Source organism: Pan paniscus, chromosome X (assembly GCF_029289425.2).
Source record: "Pan paniscus chromosome X, NHGRI_mPanPan1-v2.0_pri, whole genome shotgun sequence".
Classification (NCBI taxonomy): domain Eukaryota; kingdom Metazoa; phylum Chordata; class Mammalia; order Primates; family Hominidae; genus Pan; species Pan paniscus.
This window is the reverse complement of record NC_073272.2, coordinates 86,492,726-86,503,103: the sequence shown is the minus strand read 5'-3', so window position 1 is coordinate 86,503,103 and position 10,378 is coordinate 86,492,726.

Below are 10,378 nucleotides of genomic sequence, written 5' to 3'. Positions count from 1 at the left end.
CCACTCCCACTCCCCTTTGCACGGTCTCCCCCTGATGCCGAGCGGAGGCTGGACTGTACTGCCACCATCTCGACTCACTGCAACCTCCCTGCCTGATTCTCCTGCCTCAGCCTGCCGAGTGCCTGGGATTGCAGGCACGCGCCTCCACGCCTCACTGGTTTTTGTATTTTTTGGTGGAGACGGGGTTTCACCATGTTGGCCGGGCTGGTTTCCAGCTCCTGACCACGAGTGATCTGCCAGCCTCGGCCTCCCGAGGTGCCGGGATTGCAGACAGAGTCTCGCTCACTCATTGTAGATGGTGCTCAATGTTGCCCAGGCTGGAGTGCAGTGGCGTGATCTCGGCTCGCTACAACCTCCACCTCCCAGCCGCCTGCCTTGGCCTCCCAAAGTGCCGAGATTGCAGCCTCTGCCCGGCCGCCACCCCGTCTAGGAAGTGAGGAGCATCTCTGCCTGGCCGCCCATTGTCTGGGATGTGAGGAGCCCCTCTGCCCGGCTGCCCAGTCTGGGAAGTGAGGAGCTCCTCTTCCCGGCCGTCATCCTGTCTAGGAAGTGAGGAGCATCTCTGCCCAGCCGCCCATCGTCTGGGATGTGGGGAGCGCCTCTGCCCTGCCACCCCGTCTGAGATGTGAAGAGCGCCTCTGCCCGGCCGCGACCCTGTCTGGGAACTGAGGAGTGTCTCTGCCCCACTGCCACCCCGTCTGGGAGGTGAGGAGCGTCTCTGACCGGCTGCCCCGACTGAGAAGTGAGGAGCCCCTCTGCCCAGCAGCCGCCCCATCCGGGAAGTGAGGAGCCCCTCCGCCTGGCAGCCGCCCAGTCCAGGAGGTGGGGAGCAGCCCCCGCCCGGCAAGCCGCCCCGTCTGGGAGGTGGGGGGCAGCCCCCGCCTGGCCAGCCGCCCCATCCAGGAGGTGGGGGCTGCCCCGTCTGGGAAGTGAGGAGCCCCTCTGCCCGGCCACCACCCCATCTGGGAGGTGTACCCAACAGCTCATTGAGAGTGGGCCATGATGACGATGGCGGTCTTGTCCAGTAGAAAGGGGGGAAATGTGGGGAAAGGAAAGGGAGATCAGATTGTTACTGTGTCTGTGTAGAAAGAAGTAGACATAGGAGACTCCATTTTGTTCTGTACTAAGAAAAATTCTTCTGCCTTGGGATGCTGTTGATCTATAACCTTACCCCCAACCCCCTGCTCTCTGAAACATGTGCTGTGTCCACTAAGGGTTAAATGGATTAAGGGCGGTGCAAGATGTGCTTTGTTAAACAGATGCTTGAAGGCAGCATACTAGTTAAGAGTCATCAGCACTCCCTAATCACAAGTTCCCAGGGACACAAACACTGCGGAAGGTGGCAGGGCCCTCTGCCTAGGAAAACCAGAGACCTTTGTTCACATGTTTATCTGCTGACCTTCCCTCCACTATTCTCCTATGACCCTGCCAAATCCCCCTCTCTGAGAAACACCCAAGAATGATCAATAAATACTAAAAAAATTTAAAAAAAATAATAAAAATAAATAAATAAATAAATAAAGTAAAAAAAAACTATACTACAATTCTACCATAAAGAAAACAGCATGCTACTGGTACAAAAGTAGACACATAGACCAATGGAACAGATTAGAGAGCTCGGAAATAAAGCTGCATAACTACAATTATCAAATCTTCAACAAAGTTGAAAATAAGCATTTGGAAAAGGACTACATATTTAATAAATGCTGCTCGATAGCCATATGCAGAAAATTTATACTGCACTTCCTTTCACCACGTACAAAAATCAACTAAAGATGAATGAAAGACTTAAGTTTAAAACCTAAAACTATTATATAGAAACCCTAGCAGAAAACCTAGGAAATACCATTCTGGACATAGGCCTTGGAAAATATATTTTTACAAAGACCAAAAAAAAAAAAAAATCAAATAGTGGGACCTAATTAAACTATAAAGCTTCTGCACAGCAAAATAAATTATCAACAGAGTTAACAGACAACCTACAGAATGGGAGAAAAATACTTGCAACCTATGCATTCAGCAAAGGTCTAATATCCAGAATCTGTAAGTAATTTATATAAATCAACAAGAAACAACCAACCCACCCCAGTAAAATGGGCAAAGGATATTAATAGACACTTCTGAAAAGAAGAAATGCACATGGCCAGCAAGCATATGAAAAAATACTCAACATTATTAATCATTAGAGAAATGCAAATCAAAACCATAATGCGATGCCATCTCACACCAGTCAGAATGGCTATTGTTAGAAAGTAAAAAAAAAAAAACAGATGTTGATAAGGTTACAGATAAAAGGAAATACTTATACAGTGCTGGTGAGGATATAAATTACTTTAGCCACTGTGGAAAGCAATTTGGAGATTTCTCAAATAACTTAAAACAAAACTCCTGTTTGACTCAGCGATCCTATTACTGGCCATGTATCTAAAAGAATATAAATTATTTTACCATAGAGACACTTGCACACATATGTTAACTGCAGCATTTTTCAGAATAGCAAAGACATGGACTCAACCCAGATGCCCACAAACCGTAGGCTATATAAGGAAAATGTGATACACATATACTGTGGAATACTATGCAGACATAAAAATGAAATTATGTCCTTTGCAATGACAGGAATCAATTTGGAGGCCATTACCCGAAGTGAATTAATAAAGGAGCAGAAAGCCAAGTATTTCATGTTCTCACTTATTTGTGGGTGTTAAATATTGAGTGCATGTAGATAGAAAGAGGTATACTATAGACACCAGGACTTACTTAATGGTGAAGTGGGGGAGAAGGGTGAGGTTCATAAAACTGCCTATTGGGTACTATGCTTACTACTTGGGTGATGAAATCTTTTGCACACCAAACCCCAATGACACGCAATTTACTCGTGTAACAAACCTACACTTGTACCCTCTGAACCTAAAATTAAAGTTTGAATTTAAAATTTTACAACTAACATCATACTCAATGATGAGAAATTACAGAATTTCCAGCCAGGTGTGGTGGTTCACACCTGTAATCCCAGCAATTTGTGAGGCTGAGGAAGGTGGATCACTTGAAATCAGGAGTTCAAGACCAGCATAGCCAACATGGTGAAACCCCATCTCTACTGAAAATACAAAAAATAAAAATTAGCTGGGTGTAGTGGTGTGCACCTGTAATCCCAGTTACTCAGGAGGCTGAGATAGGAGAATCACCTGAACCCAGGAGGTGGAGCTTGCAGTGAGCTGAGATCGTGCCACTGCACTCCAGCCTGGATGACAGAGTGAGACTCTGTCTCCAAAAAAAAAAAAAAAAAAAAATACAAAATTTCCTGCCAACATTAGAAGCAAAACAAGGATATTCCTTTTCACCACCCCTTCTCAACATCATACTGGAATTTCTAGCTAACGCAACAAGACAAGAAAAGGAAATAACATATATACAGACAAAAAGGAAGAAATAAAACTGTCTTTCTTCACATATACCATAATTGTGTATGTGGAAATCAGGAAGTATTGCCTAAAAAATTTTTGAAAACGTATGTTTTTTAATTTATGTGTGTTAATTTATGTTGTTTATTTGTTTTAATTTATGTGTTTGTACATTTTCCCTCTTAGTCTTTCTTCATAGTTATTTTCTCTAGTAGTATATTTGATGCCTTGCTTCATATTGTTAATCTATCATAGGTTTTTGCCTTGTGATTATCGTGAGGCTTACATAAAACACTTAATAGTTATAACAAGTTATTTTTTTCTGATAACAATATATCTTTAATTGAAAAAAACTCTATAATTCCACTCTCCTTCCACATTTTGAATATGAAATGTCATAATTTACGACTTTTTATATTGCATATTCCTTAGCAATTTATAATGTTATTATTTTAATAGTTTTTATTGTAACTTTTATATTAAAGACTTAAGTGATTTACACAACAATATTAAAGTATTAGAATATTCCAAATTTTACTAAATACTCACTTTCAACAGTGAGTTGTATACTTACAAATGTTTTCCTCTTACTTACTAGTATCCTTTTCTTTCAGCTTGAAGAAGTCCCTTTAGCATTTCTTGTAAGACTAGTCAGGTGGTGATAAATTCCCCCAGCTTTTGTTTGTTTGGGAATATCTTGATCCATCCTTCATTTCTGCAGGACAGTTTTGTGGGTCAAAATATTTTTGGTTGGAAACTTCTTTTTTTTTTTTCCTTCGGTACTTACTTTGAATATGTCATCTCACTTTCTTCTGGCCTATAAGGTTTCTGCTGAGAAGTCTGTTGCAATGTGTATTGGTACTCCTATGTTATTTGCTTATTTTCTCTTTCTGTTTACCAGACCTTCTCTTTGTCTTTCATCTTTGACACATTGATTATATGTCCTGGAGTAGTCTTATTTGAATGGAATCTGAATGAAGATATTTGATTGTCCTATACTTAGATATTTATATGTTTCCATAGCTTTGGAAAGTTTTCTGCTATTATTTTTTAAACAAACATTCTACTCCTTTATCTTTCCCTACTCCCTCTTGATCACCATGACTCACACATTTGCTCTTCTAACGTTGTCCCATAAGTATCCTACGCTTTCTTTATTCCTTCCAATTTTTTTCTTTTTCTCCTCTGATAGTACATTTTCAAATAACTGATATTTGAGTTCACAGATGTTTTGTCCTGCTTGATCAATTCATTGTTGATGCTATCTATCGCATATTTTATTTTGTTCATTGCATTTTTTCAGCCCTATGATTTCTGTTTCATTTATTATTTCAATTTTTTTAATTCTCTGATAAATTTCTGAATTATTCTCTGTATTTATTTGAATTTCTCCGCACTTCCTGAAGTAATTATTTTGAATTCTTTCTCAGACTGTTCATACATGTTTATCTCTTTATTGGCAGTTACTGGCACCTTATTTTGTCCATTTGGTGGTGTCATGTTTTTGTTCTTGATCCTTGTGCTTTTGCAGCCATGTCTGTGCACTGAAGAAGTAAGGATTTACTTTAGTCTTTGCAGTCTGGCTTTGTTTAGGAACGTTCATCAACAGTAAGCCTTTCAAGATATTGTGGGAAAATAATCTGGTGTGATCTCCAAAGCCATAATCACTGCAGCTATTGCAAGCCCATAGGGAATCTTAAACCTCAGGTCAACACAGCTAGTTTATCTCAGGCTACAATTGTTGTCAGCTAGTTTCTTTAGTGTGTTGCCTTCATTGGCAGAAATGTAGAGCAGCAACCAAAATCTGAGGTCTAGTTTATGTAAGCCATACTACATTTTTTTGCTCCTAAGTAACTCAAGGTGGTCCAGCCCTGCTGGCACTCCCACTGTTTCCTGTAAGATGAGAGAGGAGTAAGTCTCTAGTGTGGAATCCCAGAATCATGGGGAAGCTAAATGCCTGCCTTTGATTTACTTATAACACTGTAGAAACCATAGGTCCAGAGGAATTCTCTGTGCATGGCCCTGTGCTAGCTTGGGGAGGGGGAGTATGGTCAAAGAGAACCATTTGTCTTACCATTTGATCATAGATTTTCTTGATTCCATAGTCCAAGGGAGTGTATCAGCCTCAACCCCAAGTTCTGGGATATTCAGGTTAGTATTGTTACCTTTAGATAGTTGCTAGTTGGGTTTCTGTGTAGGTAGGGAGTGGAAGCTGTACAATTCCTAATCTGCCATTTTGCTGATGTCACTCTGCATGCTTCTTTAGATTATATTTGCCTAGTATCATGTTACACATCCTATTTTTCAGCTGTTATCATGTTTTAAATTTTGTTTATTGTAATCTGCATATTTCCTTTTATGCAAATATATTATTTTTCTTTCAATTAAAATATTTTATCTGTTTATATTAAATTTTGATAAGAAATTTCCATAATTCATTTTATATTTTATATATATATATATATATATCTTTTTAGATCTTACAGCAGTATAATTCTGTTTACCCTTACCATGTTTTGTGGTATTGTCATAGATTCTGCTTTTGCCTATTTTCTAAATCCCACAATACATCAAAATATTTGTTTAAACAGTAAAATGTTCGTCTTTTGCACTTTTGTCAGATTTATGGAGGCATAATTTACACACAGTAAAATTCACCTTTTTATTGTGTACTCTTTGATGTTCTGACAAACCTACACAATAATGTAATCACCATAACAATCAGAAAGCACTATTATGTCCATGTTAAATCAGTTCCTCCCATCACTCCCATGCCCCTGAAAACAACTGGTCTAATTTTTGCTCCTATAGTATTACCTTTTCCAGAATATCCAATAAATGCAGCTGCTATGGTCTGAATGTGTTCCCTATAATGTATATGTTGAAATTCCCCCAAGGCAACTGTAATAGAACATTTTAGGTTTTTGTTGACAGTTGATTAGGTCATGAGAGCAGAGCCTTATGAATAAAATTAGTGCCCTTATTAAAGAGGTCCTGGAGAATGACCCTGGCTTTTACATCATGTGAAGACACAGTAAGAAGGTGCCATCTCTGATCCAGATGAGGTCTCATCAGACATCAAATCTGTCAGTGCCTTGACCTTGAAATCTCAGCCACCAAAACTGTGATAATAAATTTCTGTTATTTATAAGCCACTGGGCCTGTCGTATTTTGTCATAGAAGCTCAAGTGAACCAAGTTAGCAGCCATACTGTATTAGTCCATTTTCACACTGCTATAAAGAACTACCTGAGACTGGGTAATTTATAAAGAAAAGAGATTTAGTTGACTCACAGTTCCACATGGCTGGGGAAGTTTCTGGAAACTTACAATTATGGTAGCAGGCAAAGGGGAAGCAAAAAATGCATTACATGGTGGCAGGTCAAAAGCAAGTTAGTTAGTTAGTTACTTCCTAACTAACTTGCTTTTGATTTTACAGGCTCATAAGCATCAGAGACTTGCCTTGTCTCAGATGAGATTTTGGACGTGGAGTTTTGGGTTAATGCTGAAATGAGTTAAGACTTTGGGGGTCGTTTGGGAAGGCATGATTGTGTTTTGAAATGTGAGCACATGAGATCTGAGAGAGGCCAGGGGCAGAATGATATGGTTTGGCCGTGTGCGCACCCAAAATCTCATCTTGGATTGTAATCCCCATAATCCTTATGTATCAAGGGAGGAACCAGGTGGAGGTAATTGAATCATGGGTATGATTTCCCTCATCCTGTTCTCATGATAGTGAGTGATTTCTCATGAGATCTGATGTTTTTATAAGTGCTTGGTAGTTCCTCCTGCATTCATTCTTCTTCTTGCCACCTTGTAAAGAAGGTGCCTTGCTTCCCCTTCACCTTCCACCACGATTGCAAATTTCTTGAGGCCTCCCCAGCCATGTGGAGCTGTGAGTCAATTAAACTTCTTTCCTTTATAAATTACCCAGTCTTGGACAGTTCTTTATTACAGTGTGAAAACAGACTAATACACTAACAAATATTTGCAACTCAGAATATTAAAGAGTTCTTCCTGTTTTTACTATAAAATGTTTTATAGCTTTGGGTTTTATGTTTATCCTATAATCTATTTTTAGTTAATTTATTAATGGTTCCACATAAAAATTAAGGTATTTTAAAAATATGTATGTTAACTATTCCATCAACAATTGTTTTATTTAATATTTTTGGCACTTTTTGAATTTATTATTTTACTGGCACAGTTCAACTGTTCATATTTATAGGGTAAAATTTGATTATTATAAAAACACACACACACATAGTATACTGATCTAATCAGATTACATAGAGTATACATCACCTTATGCATGTATCATTTCTTTGTGATGAGAATATTCAAAGCCAATTTTCTAGCTATTTTGTGCTATGCAATATGTCAATGTTGACTGTCATTATCCTTTTGTACAATAAAACAACAGAATTATTTCTACTATTTAATGTTATTTTGTACCTGTTGACAAACTTCTCCCCATTCTCTATTCTTCTCCCCTTTCCTCTCCCCGGTTTCTGGAAATTAATATTCTACTCTCAGCTTCTATGATACCTACATTTTTTTAGATTACAGATATGAGTGAGTCCATGTGGTCCTTGTCTTTCTGTGTCTGGCTTATTTTCCTTAACATGATGTCCTTCAGGCCCACACATGTGGTGACAGATAGCAAAATTTTATTATTTTTCAATAGCTGAACATAATTCCATTGTGTATATATGCCATATTTACTTTATTAGTACATTATTGGAGAAATTGGTTGATTTCACATCTTGGCTATCAGAAATAGTACTTCAATGAATACAGGAATGCAGATATCTCTTCAAAATACCAATTTGATTTCCTTTGGGTATATACACAATAGTGGAATTACTGGATCACACAGAAGTTCTACTTACATTTTTGAAAAAATTCATATTTTTCCCATAATCGCTGTAATAATTTATGATCCTACCAAAAATGTGTAGGTTTTTTTTCCACATCCTCACCAGCACTTGTTTTCTATTGTCTTTTTAGTAATAGCCATTCTAACTAGCCTCCAAAATGTGAGAAAATATTTCCAAATTATCATCAGTCTATCAAAAGATTAATAACCAGAATATATAAGAAACTCAAATTACTCAATAGCAAATTATATTATTATTATTAAAAAATGGACAAAAGACCTACAAATGAGGAAGACATACAAATGGCCAGCAATAACATAAAATAAAAATGCTCAATATCACTAATTATCAGAGAAATGCAAATTAAAACCACAATAATGTACCATCTTATACCACTCAGAATGGCTATTACTAAAAAGTCAAAAACAAAAGATATTGTTGAGAATGCAGAGAAGAGGGATCACTTATATAATGTCAGTGACAATGTAAATTGCTCTATAGAAAACAGATTTCTCAAAAAACTAAATTTAGAACTGCCTTTTTTTCCCAGAAGTTCCGTTGCTGAGTATCTACTCCCCAAAAAGAAGTTATTTTATCAAAATGACACCTGCCTGCATTCTTATGTTTATTGCAACACTGTTCTCAATAGCCAAGTCATACAATCAACCTAACTGTCCATTAGTGGATGACTGAATGACATACATGTGGTCTGTGTGTGTATATATATATATATATACAGAGAGAGAGAGAGAGAGAGACAGAGACAGAGAGGGATAGAGAGATAAATATATATATTTATATAAATATAATGGAATACTACTCAGCCATAACAAGAATATACTCATGTTTTTTGCAACAACATGGATGGAACTATTGGCTATTATCCTAAATAAAATGACTTAGAAATAGGAAGTCAAAAACTTCACATTCTCACTTATACGTGGGAGCTAAACAATGTGTACATGGAGACACACTGAGTAGAATAACAGACATTGGAGACTCCAAAAGTGGGATGGTGGAAGGGGACAAAATACTACCTATTTGGTATTTGGTACAACATACACTATTTGGTTGATGGGTACACCAAAAGCCCACACTTCATCACTATGCAATATTTCAATGTAGCATAACTGCACTTGTACCCCTAAATCTATAAAAATAAAAATAAAAGAAATTGTTTAGCCCAATGCCTTAAAGTGTCCCCTTAAGTTTTCTTCTACTAGTTTTATAGTGTCAGTTTTATGTTTACATCTTTAAACCATTTTGAGTAGATTTTTATATATGGTGAGATGCAGGAATATGCTCACATTCCTCTGCATGAGGCCCTTCCATTTTCCCAGAACCATTTCTTGAAGAGACTGGCTTTTCCCCAATATGTGTCCTTAAAACATTTGTCAAATAAATATCAGTTGGCTGTAGGTGTGAATTTATTTATTCACTGTCTATTCTGTTCCATTTGTCTGTGTGTCAATTTTTTAGTTCAGGATTGCTTTGGGTATTTCAGAATCTTTTATGCTTCCATGGGAATTTAAGGATTTTTTTTTCTATTTTTGTTAATATTACTGGTATTTTGATAGAGATTCTATTAAATTTGCAGAATGCTTTGGACAGTATGGCCATTTCAATAATATTAATTCTTTCAATCCATGAGCATAGGAAACCTTGCCATTTGTTTGTGTCTTCAATTTCTTTATCAATATTTTACAGTTTTCAATGTAGAGATCTTTTGCCTCCTTTGTTACATTTATTTGGGTGTTTCTTGTTTTTTGTATCTACTAGTAATTGAATTGTTCAATTGATTTTTTCAGATAGTTTGCCATTAATGTATAGAAATGATACTAATTTTTGTATGTTGGTTTTGTATCCTGCAACTTTACTGAATTTGTTTATTATTTCAAACAGCTTTTTGGTGCATTCTTTATTATTTTCTATATTATATATAAGATCTTGTTATCTATGAACAGAGATAACTTAACTTAGACTTTTCTAATTAGGATGCCTTTCATTTTTTCTCTTGCCTACTTGTTATGCCTAGAACTTTCAATACTATGTTGAAAAAGAATGATGAAAGGTGGTATCCCTGTCTTGTTCCTGA